The 11,301-nt window shown below is 41.0% G+C and overlaps 1 non-coding gene across 1 annotated transcript; it reads right to left on the reverse strand.

Annotated features, from left to right (window-relative positions):
• Nucleotides 1–4,071: 4,071 nt before the first annotated feature.
• Nucleotides 4,072–4,178, reverse strand: LOC130027043 (U6 spliceosomal RNA). The gene has a single exon (XR_008792982.1). It is a non-coding gene; the product is annotated as a U6 spliceosomal RNA (small nuclear RNA).
• Between the last annotated feature and the right edge of the window lie 7,123 nt (nucleotides 4,179–11,301).

Below are 11,301 nucleotides of genomic sequence, written 5' to 3' on the forward strand. Positions count from 1 at the left end.
CCATATGGTCTGACTTTTATGGAAAAAGAAAATAAAAATTCCCTGAGAAAAGGAAAAAGAGAAAATAATATAGCTCAGTGATTCTACTTCTTGGCATATCTAAGAAAATTAATTTTTTAATTTGATTTTCTTCAAAAAGATATAAGCACAGCTATAATCACTGCTGTACATTTTCACTTGATCACTTGACATCCCGTTACTCACTGATTTGCTCGAGTGGGCACCAGTAACGTCTCCATTTGTTCCTGTCATGCTAGTGTAGCCCAGGCGTCTGCTCGCTCCAAGCTTCAAACCGATCGTTCAGGGTCTTTTTTTTTTTTTTAGTGAAGCACCATGAGGTACAGTTGTAGATTTACAAATCCTTGTGCCTGAGTTTCGGTCATACAATGATCAAATACCCATCCCTCCACCAGTGCCCATTTCCCCCCACCCCCCCCTCCCACCCTGCCTCTGTGGCAGGGCATTCCCCTTTGTTTTCTCTCTCCTTTTGGGTGTTGTGGTCTGCAAAAGAGGCATTGAGTGGCAATCATGTTCAGTCCATAGTCTACTTTCAACATGCATTTCCCCTCCTGGGAGGATCCTCCAAACACCTTTCATTTGGTGTTCCCTTCTCTATCTGAACTGCCCTTTCCACTAGAATATCCGGCTGGCCTCTAAGTTATGGAGTAATCCTCCTGGTGTTGGTCTCAGCTATTCTTAGTTATTGATCTCAAATTTTTCTATGTCGATCCCTCTCTTTCTGACTCATTTCGCTTAGCATGATACTTTCCATATTGTACCACTTGTATGTAAATTTCATGACTTCATCTTTTCTAAGAGCTACATAGTACTCCATTGTGTAGATGTACCAGAGTTTCTTTAACCAGTCATCTGTTTTGGGCACTCAGGTTTCTTCCAGTTTCTGGCTATTGTAAAGAGTGCTGCAATGAACAAACAAGTGCAGATGTCACTTCGACTACACATTTTTGCCTCTCTGGGGTGTATTCCCAGGAGTGGTATCGCTGGGTCAAATGGGAGCTCAATTTCTAATTTTTTGAGAGTCGTCCATACTGTTTTCCAAAAGGGCTGAACTAGTGGACATTCCCACCAACAGTGAAGGAGTGTCCCTTTCTCGCCACATCTGCGCCAGCATCGGTTGCTTTTGTCCTTTTGAATGTGGGCCAGTCTCTGAGGTGTGAGATGGTATCTCATTGTGGTTTTGCTCTGCATCTCCCTGATGATTAATGATGTAGAGCATTTTCTCATGTGCCTTTTTGCCATTCGGATTTCTTCCTTGAGAAAGTTTCTGTTCATTTCATTGCCCCATTTTTTGATGGGGTTGGATGTTTTCTTCTTGTGGAGTTCCACCAGTATTTTGTATATCCTTGTTATCAACCCCTTGTCAGATGTGTATTCGGTGAATATCCTTTCCCATTCTGTAGACTGTCTTTGTATTTTGGTCACTGTTTCTTTGGAGGTGCAGAAGCTTCTTAGTTTAAGATAGTCCCATTTATCTATCTCTGTTTTTACTTGCTCGGCCAGTGGTGTGGCATCTTTGAAAGTACCATTAGCCTCAATGTCATGGAGGGTATTGCCAACTTTGTCTTCAATGTACCTTATGGTTTCTGGTCTGATGTTGAGGTCTTTAATCCATTTTGATCTTATTTTTGTACATGGTGTTATGCAGAGTTCTGAGCCCACTTTTTTGCATGTAGCCGTCCAGTGATGCCAGCACCATTTGTTAAAGAGGCTTTCCTTACTCCACTTCACAATTCTTGCACCTTTATCAAAGATTAGATGATCATATGATTGAGGGGAGATGTCAGTGTATTCAATCCTGTTCCATTGGTCTGCAGTTCTGCTTTTGTTCCAGTACCACGCTGTTTTAATTATTACTGCTTTGTAGTAGAGTTTGAAGTTAGGGAGGTTGATTCTTCCCATTTTCTTTTTCCCAAGAATTGCTTTAGCTATTCGTGGGGGCTTATTGTTCCATATAAATTTCATGAGTGTTTGCTCCATTACTTTGAAGAATGTCATGGGTATCCTTATAGGGATTGCATTGAAATTATACAATGCTTTCGGTAGTATTGCCATTTTGACAATGTTAAGTCTCCCGACCCATGAGCAGGGGATATCTTTCCATTTCCTCATGTCCTCTTTTATTTCCTGAAGTAGCGTTTTGTAGTTTTCTTTGTACAGGTCCTTTACTTCCTTAGTTAAGCTGATTCCTAGGTACTTGATTTTCTGGGGCACAATTGTGAACGGGATTATTTTTTTCTTGTTGCTTTCTTCTCTCTCACTGTTTGTGTATAGGAAAGCCATGGACTTTTGGGTATTGATTTTATAGCCTGCAACTTTACTATACGAGTCTATTGTTTCTAAGGAGTTTTTTGGTGGAGGTTATTGGGTTCTCTAAGTATAGTAACATATCATCTGCGAATAGTGAGAGCTTGATTTCTTCCTTTGCTACCTGAATGCCCTTAATATCTTTTTCTTGCCTAATCGCTATTGCAAGTACTTTATATTGAACAGCAGTGGAGAGAGTGGGCATCCTTGTCTCGTCCCTGATCTTAGAGTGAAGGCTCTCAGTTTTTCCCCATTGAGGATAATGCTTTCTGTAGGCTTGTGGTAGATGGCTTTAACTATGTTGAGGAAAGTCCCCTCTATACCCATTTTGGCTAGGGTTTTCATCATAAAGGGGTGCTGGACCTTGTCAAATGCTTTCTCTGCATCTATTGATATGATCATATGCTTTTTATCTTTTCTTTTGTTGATATGGTGGATTATGTTGATTGATTTCCGAATGTTGAACCATCCTTGCATCCCTGGGATGAATCCTACTTGGTCATGGTGTATGATCTTTTTGATGAGTAGTTGGATTCTTTTTGCTAGTAGTTTGTTGAGGATCTTTGCATCTGTGTTCATCAGGGATATCGGCCTGTAATTCTCTTTCTTTGTGGTATCTCTGTCTGCTTTTGGTATCAGTGTGATATTCACTTCGTAGAAACTATTCAGAAGTGTTTTTGATATTTCAATTTCGTGGAAAAGCTTAAAGAGGATTGGGAGTAAGTCTTCTTTAAAGATTTGGAAGAATTCACTAGTGAATCCATCCGGACCAGGGCTTTTGTGCTTGGGGAGACGTTTTATTACCATTTCAATTTCCTCGATGGTGCTAGGTCTGTTCAGGTATTCCAGGTCTTCTTGGTTCAGCCTTGGGAGTCTGTAGGAGTCTAGGAATTTATCCATTTCCTCGAGGTTTTGATGTTCCGTGGCATAAAGCTTCTCAAAGTATTTCCTGAGGATCCTTTGAATTTCTGTAGTTTCTGTTGTGATGACCCCCTTTTCATTTCTGATTCGGTTTATTAGGGTTTTCTCTCTCCCCTTCTTTGTGAGTTTTGCTAGAGGCTTATCGATTTAATTTTCTCAAAGAACCAGCTCTTGGTTTCATTGATCTTTCGGATTGTTTTTTGGGTTTCAATCTCGTTAATCTCTGCTCTGAGTTTTATTATTTCCTTCCTCCTGTTCGGGTTGTGCTCCTTTTGTTGGTCCTTCTCCAAGCTCTTAAGCTGTGAGGTTAGTTTATTTATGTGGGCTCGCTCCTCCTTTCTAAGGAATGCTTGTAGAGCTATAAACTTTCCTCTTAAGACAGCTTTTGCTGTGTCCCATAAGTTTTGGTAACTCGTGTCCTCATTTTCATTCGTTTCTAGGAATCTTTTGATTTCCTCTTTGATTTCCTGTCTAATCCACTCGTTGTTCAATAGTGTACTGTTTAATTTCCAGGTGTTTGATTTAGTTTTCTGTTTTTGCGTGTGATTTACTTCTAATTTAAGCGCATTGTGGTCTGAGAAGATTGTTGATACAATCTCTATCTTCTTAATTTTATGGAGATATGTTTTGTTGCTCAGCATGTGGTCTATCTTGGAGAATGTTCCATGCACGCTTGAGAAGAATGTGTATTCAGCCTTTTGAGGATGAAGTGTCCTGTATATATCTACTAAGTCCCTTTCTTCCATTGTTTCCCTCAGATTAAGTATGTCCTTGCTAAGATTGATCTGGTTGATCTATCCAGAGGTGACAAAGCGGTGTTGAAGTAAAAGTATGGAATGCTTCACGAATTTGCGTGTCATCCTTGCGCAGCGGCCATGCTAATCTTCTCTGTATCGTTCCAATTTTAGCATATGTGCTGCCGAAGCAAGCACTCGTTCAGGGTCTTGACAAAGAAGTCCGATCATCTCGAAGGTGGGCCGCCATGAGATCTTTTGACGTCCTGTGGAATCCAGTAGGTAATGCAGATGACCGCTGGACTAGACCAAATCGCATTAACATGTCCAGCTCTTCTGGTTTTCGATGCCTTGGTGAACAAGACGACATCCCTGATTCTTAATCATTGAAGGAGGTTGGAACTCTGGATTCTTTCTCACTTGAGTGAAGCATGATATTCCAAGCATAGCTCTTTCAATTCCTCGTTGGAACACCTGAATAGCGTTCTCATCCTGTTTTCGTAGGGCCCAGGTCTTTGAGGCATATATTAATGCAGGAAGAATAGTGGAATTGAAGAGGTGTGCTTGGAGCTGTATCTTCTTCATCCTCTTCTCTATTTCTTCAACGCTCTTGAAGGTGTTCCAAGTCACTCTCTTCCTCCTGTGCAAGTCAGGTGCCAGGTCATTCGTCATGTTGTCTTCTCGACTTAGGTACACTAATAGCTGTTGCATTTGGAGATGTTTGTTCCATTGAGAGTGAATGGAATGTTAGAAATGAGACAGTTTCTCATAAACGTTGTCTTCCTGAGATTCAGCTTGTAGTCCTAACTTTCCACACTCATGGTCGAAGTAGGCCAGCATTTGTGCCACTTGGCTAATGTATGGTGTTATTAGAATGATGTCATCAGCGAAGTGGAGGTGGTGTAGTTGCCGACCATCTATGTTCACTCCCATTTCTTCCCATTCCAGTCATTGCATGACATTCTTGAGGGTGGCACTGAAGAGTTTCGGTGAAATGGTATCACCCTGCTGAAACCCTCTCTTGACGTTGATGATCACTTCCATGTAGAATGTTGAGATCCTGGTAGTGAATCCATAATATAACTCACGGAGGATCCTGATGTATTGAGTTTGAACGCCCTGTTTGACTAGGGCTTTGATGACCACTTCAGTCTCAACAGAATCAAAGGCCTTCTTTAAGTGAATGAATGTTAGACAGAGCAGCATCTTGAACTCCCGAGAAACCTGAATGACCTTGGTTATCATGCGGATATAGTCGAACGTGCTGAATTCTTTTCGGAACCCATCTTGTTTGCATGGTTGCCCTTCATCTAGTGTTCTGCTTAACCTATTCCGGATGACTCGAGTGAACAGCTTGTAGATGACAGAAAATAGGCAATTCGGGCGATACTTGCCAATGTTGTGGATGTCTCATACAGTAGTACAGTCCTGCTGGTTTTCCACTGGGATGGAACCTTGCATTCAGACAGGTAGCATGTGAAAAGCTGAGCCAGTGTATTGATGAGAACTGACGGCAGGTTCTTCAGGTGTTTGGGTCTGATCTTGTCTGGGCCGGGTGCTGTTTGCTTCTTTACCAACAAAATGGCATTTCAGATTTCAGAAGGGAGAAAGTTGGGAAGAACATATCCATTCTGCGGAATGTGGTATGTGGGGCAGGTGGACATAGCTGTCGAAGAGATCTGAGTAGAAGTCATCGATAATCTCCATTGCCCTTCTAGAAGATGTGATAGATCCATCAGGACGTGGGAGGACAGTCATGTTGGTCTTGTAGTTGGCGAAGGACATGTGGGTGTTGCAAATGCTTTTCCCGGCTTCTGCTGCATCAGCCAGCACTGCTGCTCTTCTCTTTGAGGTCTTCCTTTATCGCTTCTCTGCACTGCTTTGTGAGCTCAGACTTTTGCTTGCGGTTGCCTGAGGCTTGCGCCTAGTCATGTTGGTAAATGAGCTCAAGAGTTCTCGAACTCTCGAACAGGCCTCTTTTTGTGGGTCTCTCTCTCTAGGCGTTCCTCACACAATCTTGGACATGCTGAACCAGTCGATCATATTCTTTTTTTTTTCTGACCCTGCTTCCTGTTTCCTCCTGTACTCCATTTCTCCTCTCCATGTAGATTTCTTTCCTTCTTTATCCTCCTTTCTATACTCTGGAATCAAGGGTGATCTAGGCATCCCCCCATTTATTACATTGCATAAAAGCCATAAATGACAAACACACAACAAATTTCATACTCAATAATGAATAAGTGAAAGATTTTCTATTAATATCAGGAGCCAGTCAGAGATTCCTGTTCTCACGAATTTTGTTCAACATTGTGCTGAAAGCCCTAGCCAGAGAAATTAGGTCAAGAAAATGACCAGAAAAGAATCCATTTAGAAAAGAAAAGTGTCTCTGTTTTCAGATTATGTGAGAGTACAGATATAAAATGTTAAATATTTTAACGGTTTTTAGACTTGCTGAGCTCTCCAAGCCTGCTCAGATTGGGACTGGGCCTTCTCAACCCAGATCCCTCATCTTCCAGTAGGTAGGCGTCACACCCACCAGCTGCCACCAGCGCCAGGTTGGTCCCATTAATGACCAAGACGCAGAGACTATAAAACTCAGCTCCTGGAAGCGCGCGGCAGCAAATGCGGCTGTGTGACATCTTATTTTCTCGTTGTTCCTTTGGAGAACCTGGCAGGCTACCGAAAGCATCCTGCCCGTATGGCAGAGTCTGGCAAACTTCCCGTGTCGTACTCAATATGCCAAATACCAGTAACAATGATGGGTCTCTTTCTCCTAGCCCTGAAAAAGCATTAAATACGGTTCTTTTATAATCTCAGGGCTGGGAAGAAGGAGACTTTACTGGTGCCTGCTTGAGGCAATCGACAAACAATAGGATGAACGCGTTAGACCTAATAAAATAATTCAGTAAAATTTCAAGATTTAAAACCAATATAAAAAATTTTATCTCTATTCACTATAAGAGAAAGGAAAGTTTTATAATTGCCTAAGAAACAATAGTAGGAATATTTATTTAATTTATTTAATAATAAACTGAGTAAATGAAAGATCTATTTAAGTTATCAGAAAGATAAATTATATGTCATTGCCTAAGAAAGAATGTTATGTATATATTTTTTTTCCTTTTTTTTTCTTTCTTTATTAGTGAAACACCATGAGGTACAGTTATAGGCTTACAAATTTTGTGCTTGGGTTTCAGTTATACAATGATCAAGTGCCCATCCCTCCACCAGTGCCCGTTATCCATCACCACGGATCCCAGCATCCCCCCTACCCCCCATCCTCCCCGTCCCATCCTGCCTCTGTGGCGGGGTAATCCCCCTTGTTCTCTCTCTCTTCTTTTGGGTACTGTGTTTTGCAAGAGAGGCTTTGAGTGGCAATCATGTTTGGTCTATAGACTACTTTTAGCTTGCTTCTCCCACCCTGGGAGGGTCCTCACAACACCCTTCATTTGGTGCCCTCTTCTCTATCTGAGCTTCTTTTCACCTAGAACGTGTGGCTAGCCTTCCATTCATGGAGCAAAATTCCTGGTACTAATCTCAGCCATTCCTGGGTGTTAATCTCTCTTTTTGTTGCTTTATGTTCCCCAGATGAATGCAATCTTTCTGTGTCTATCCCGCTCTTTCTGACTCATTTCGCTTAACATGATACTTTCCATGTAGTATCACTTGTATGTAAATTTCATAAATTCATCTATTCTAACAGCTACATAGTGCTCCATTGTGTAGATGTACCAAAGTTTCTTTAACCAGTCATCTGTTTTTGGGCACTCAGGTTTTTTCCAGATTCTGGCTATTGTAAAGAGTGCTGCAATGAACAAACAATTGCAGATGTCACTTCGACTATACCATTTTGCCTCTCTGGGATATATTCCCAGGAGTGCTATAGCTCGGTCAAATGGCAGATCAAATTCTAATTTTTTGAGAGTCGTCCATACTGTTTTCCAAAAGGGTTGGACCAGCCGGCATTCCCACCAGCAGTGAAGGAGGGTCCCTTTCTCGCCACATCTGCGCCAGCACCGGTTGCTTTTGTTCTTGTGGATGTGGGCCAGTCTCTGTGGTGTGAAATGATATCTCATTGTGGTTTTGATCTGCACCTCTCTGATGATTAGTGATGTAGAGCATTTTCTCATGTGCCTTTTTGCCATTCGAATTTCTTCTTTGCGAAAGTTTCTGTTCATTTCCTCACCCCATTTTTTGATGGGGTTGGGTGATTTCTTCTTGTGGAGTTTAACCAGTACCTTGTATATCCTTGATATCAACCCCTTGTCGGATGTGTACTTGGTGAATATCCTTTCCCATTCTGTAGGCTGTCTTTGTATTTTGGTCACTGTTTCTTTTGAGGTGCAGAAGCTTCTTAGTTTAATATAGTCCCATTTGTCTAGCTCTGTTTTCACTTGCTCGGCCAGTGGCGTGACATCTTTGAAGATACCATTAGCTTCAATCAATATCATTGAGAGTTTTGCCAACTTTGTCTTCAATAAACATTATGGATTCTGGTCTGATGTTGAGGTCATAAATCCATTTTGATCTTACTTTTGTGCATGGTGTTAGGCAGAGATCTGAACCCAATTTTTTGCATGTAGCCGTCCAATTTTGCCAGCACAGTTTATTGAAGAGGCTTTCCCTGCTCCATTTCACTTTTCTTGCACCCTTATCAAAAATTATATGATTATATGTTTGGGAGGAAATGTCAGTATATTCAACTCTGTTCCATTGATCTGCAGCTCTGCTTTTGTTCCAGTACCATGCTGTTTTAATTATTACTGCCTTGTAGTAGAGTTTGAAGTTAGGGAGGTTGATTCCTCCCATTTTCTTTTTCCCAAGAATTGCTTTAGCTATTCGTGGGGGCTTATTGTTCCATAAAAATTTCAGGAGTGTTTGCTCCATTTCTTTGAAGAATGTCATGGGTATCCTTAAAGGGATTGCATTGAATTTGTACAGTGCTTTGGGAAGTATTGCCATTTTGATGATGTTGATTCTCCCCATCCATGAACAGGGGATATTTTTCCATTTCCTCGTGTCCTCTTTTATTTCCTGAAGTAGCGTTTTGTAGTTTTCTTTGTACAGGTCCTTTACTTCCTTAGTTAAGCTGATTCCTAGTTACTTGATTTTCTGGGGCACAATTGTGAATGGGATGTTTTCTTGATGTCACTTTCTTCTCTTTCACTATTTCCGTATAGGAATGCCACCGACACCTCTTTTGTCGCATGTTCCAAGGAAGAGTTCTTCTGCAGTGTCGAAAATGGCATCCTGTGATTTATGTCTTCTTATCTTGGTTAGACCAGTGATGTCGTACTCAATTGATCTTTTGCGCTTGCAACACCAGGTCCTCTATGGATGCATCTCATGCCAGCATATATGCATTGAAAGTACAGATAGTCATTTTGTCCTTGTTTTGGCAGCTTAGTTCGATCTTGAGATTTTATCAGCCTCTCCTTCTTCATCCTTCTTAACGCTGCTGTATTGTTCTCTCTTTAAGGGTTAGAGGAAGGAAACCCATTGTATTTACTGGTTTTGGCATATAAATATGCCATGGATAGCCTACCAGGCTCTGCTGTGTGGGGTTGGGTGGTGATGCATAGCTGTTCTTAGTTGTTGGAGGGATTTGTCTGGTTAATTCCGATAATGAATGAGACTCTGGCATGTTACCTAGTTATGCAAGCCCCAAGTGGTTAGCGTCCCCCAACTTCTTAGAGGGACCAGTACAAAGTTTATAATGTTTTATTCAATTTATTGAATAAAAATTTATTCAATTTAATGTATACTGATATTTTCTTCTCACACTCTTTGAAAGAAAATAATGTTGAATTCAGATCTAGACCCCTGATTTAAAAACTATTTCAGAGAAAACATATGCAGAACAATCTACAATACTTACTCTAGTGGTGTCTTCAGCGGCTTGACAACATTGGTAAAGAAAACAAGCAAGGTGGGAATACTGACTGGTTCAAAAAGAAAACAGTATGGACGATTCTCATAATGTTAGAAATAGAGCTCCCATTTGACCCAGCAATACCACTCCTGGGAATATATCCCAGAGAGGCAAAAAAGTATCGTTGAAGTGACATCTGCACTTGTTTGTTCATTGCAGCACTCTTCACAATAGCCAAAATCTGGAAAAAACCTGAGTGCCCGAGAACAGATGGCTGTTTAAAGAAACTTTGGTACATTTACACAATGGAATACTTTGTAGCTGGTATAAAAGATGAATTCATGAAATATACATACAAGTGGTACTACATGGAAAGTATCATGTTAAGGGAAATGAGTCAGAAAGAGAGGGATAGACATAGAAAGATTGCATTCATCTGGGGAACATAGAGTAACAAAATAGGAGACTAAAAACCAAGAGAGGCCGAGATTAGTACCAGAAATTTTGCTCCATGGCTTGGTGACCAGCCACACATGCTAGGGGAAAAGGGAGCTCAGATAGAGAAAAGAGCACCAAATAAAGGGTGTTGGGAGGATCCTCCCAGGATGGGAGAAGCATGCTGAAAGTAGACTATAGACCAAACATGATTGCCACTCAATGCCTCTTTTGCAAACCACAACACTCAAAAGGAGAGAGAGAACAAATGGGAATGCCCTTCCACAGAGACAGGGTGGGATGGGGGGGTGCTGGGAGTTGGGAGGGATACTGGGACCCGTGGTGGTGGAAAATGGGCACTGGTGGAGGGATGGGTACTTGATCATTGTATAACTGAAACCCAAGCATAAAAATTTGTAAGTGTACAACTGTACCTCATGGTGTTTCACTAATAAAAATTAAAAAAAAGAAAACAAGCAAAATAAATAAATAGGATTATATCAATTAAAAAGCTTCTGAACTTATAAGAAAGAATCATTAAAACAAAACATCTACTGAATGGAAGCAAACATTTGTTCACCATATGGCTGATGCCTCAGATACAAAAGAAACAAAACTAAGCCACAAGGAAACAATCTCTTCAAAAACTGGGGAATAATCTCCTCAAAAAGTGGGGAGAAGAGCTGAACAGAGGTCTCCAAAGACACACATTTGGCTAACAGGCACGTGAAAAAAGCATATACCAAATTACAGGACAATTGTCAGGGCAGTGAAAATAAAAATGACAATGTGTTATCACCTCACACAAGTTAGAAATGGCTGGAAATAATAAGTGCTGGTGGGCATATGGAGAAGAAGAGTCCTCATTCATGGTTGGTAAAAATGTCAGGTTGTTCAGCCTCAATAGAACACATTATGGAGATTCCTCAAAAAATTAAAAATAGAACTAGCATCTGACCCAGAAATTCTGCCCCGAGGTGTCTATTCCAAAAAAAAAAAAGAAGAAAGAAAACC

Source organism: Sorex fumeus, unplaced genomic scaffold, assembly GCF_029834395.1.
Source record: "Sorex fumeus unplaced genomic scaffold, SorFum_2.1 ptg000035l, whole genome shotgun sequence".
NCBI classification, from domain to species: Eukaryota; Metazoa; Chordata; class Mammalia; order Eulipotyphla; family Soricidae; genus Sorex; species Sorex fumeus.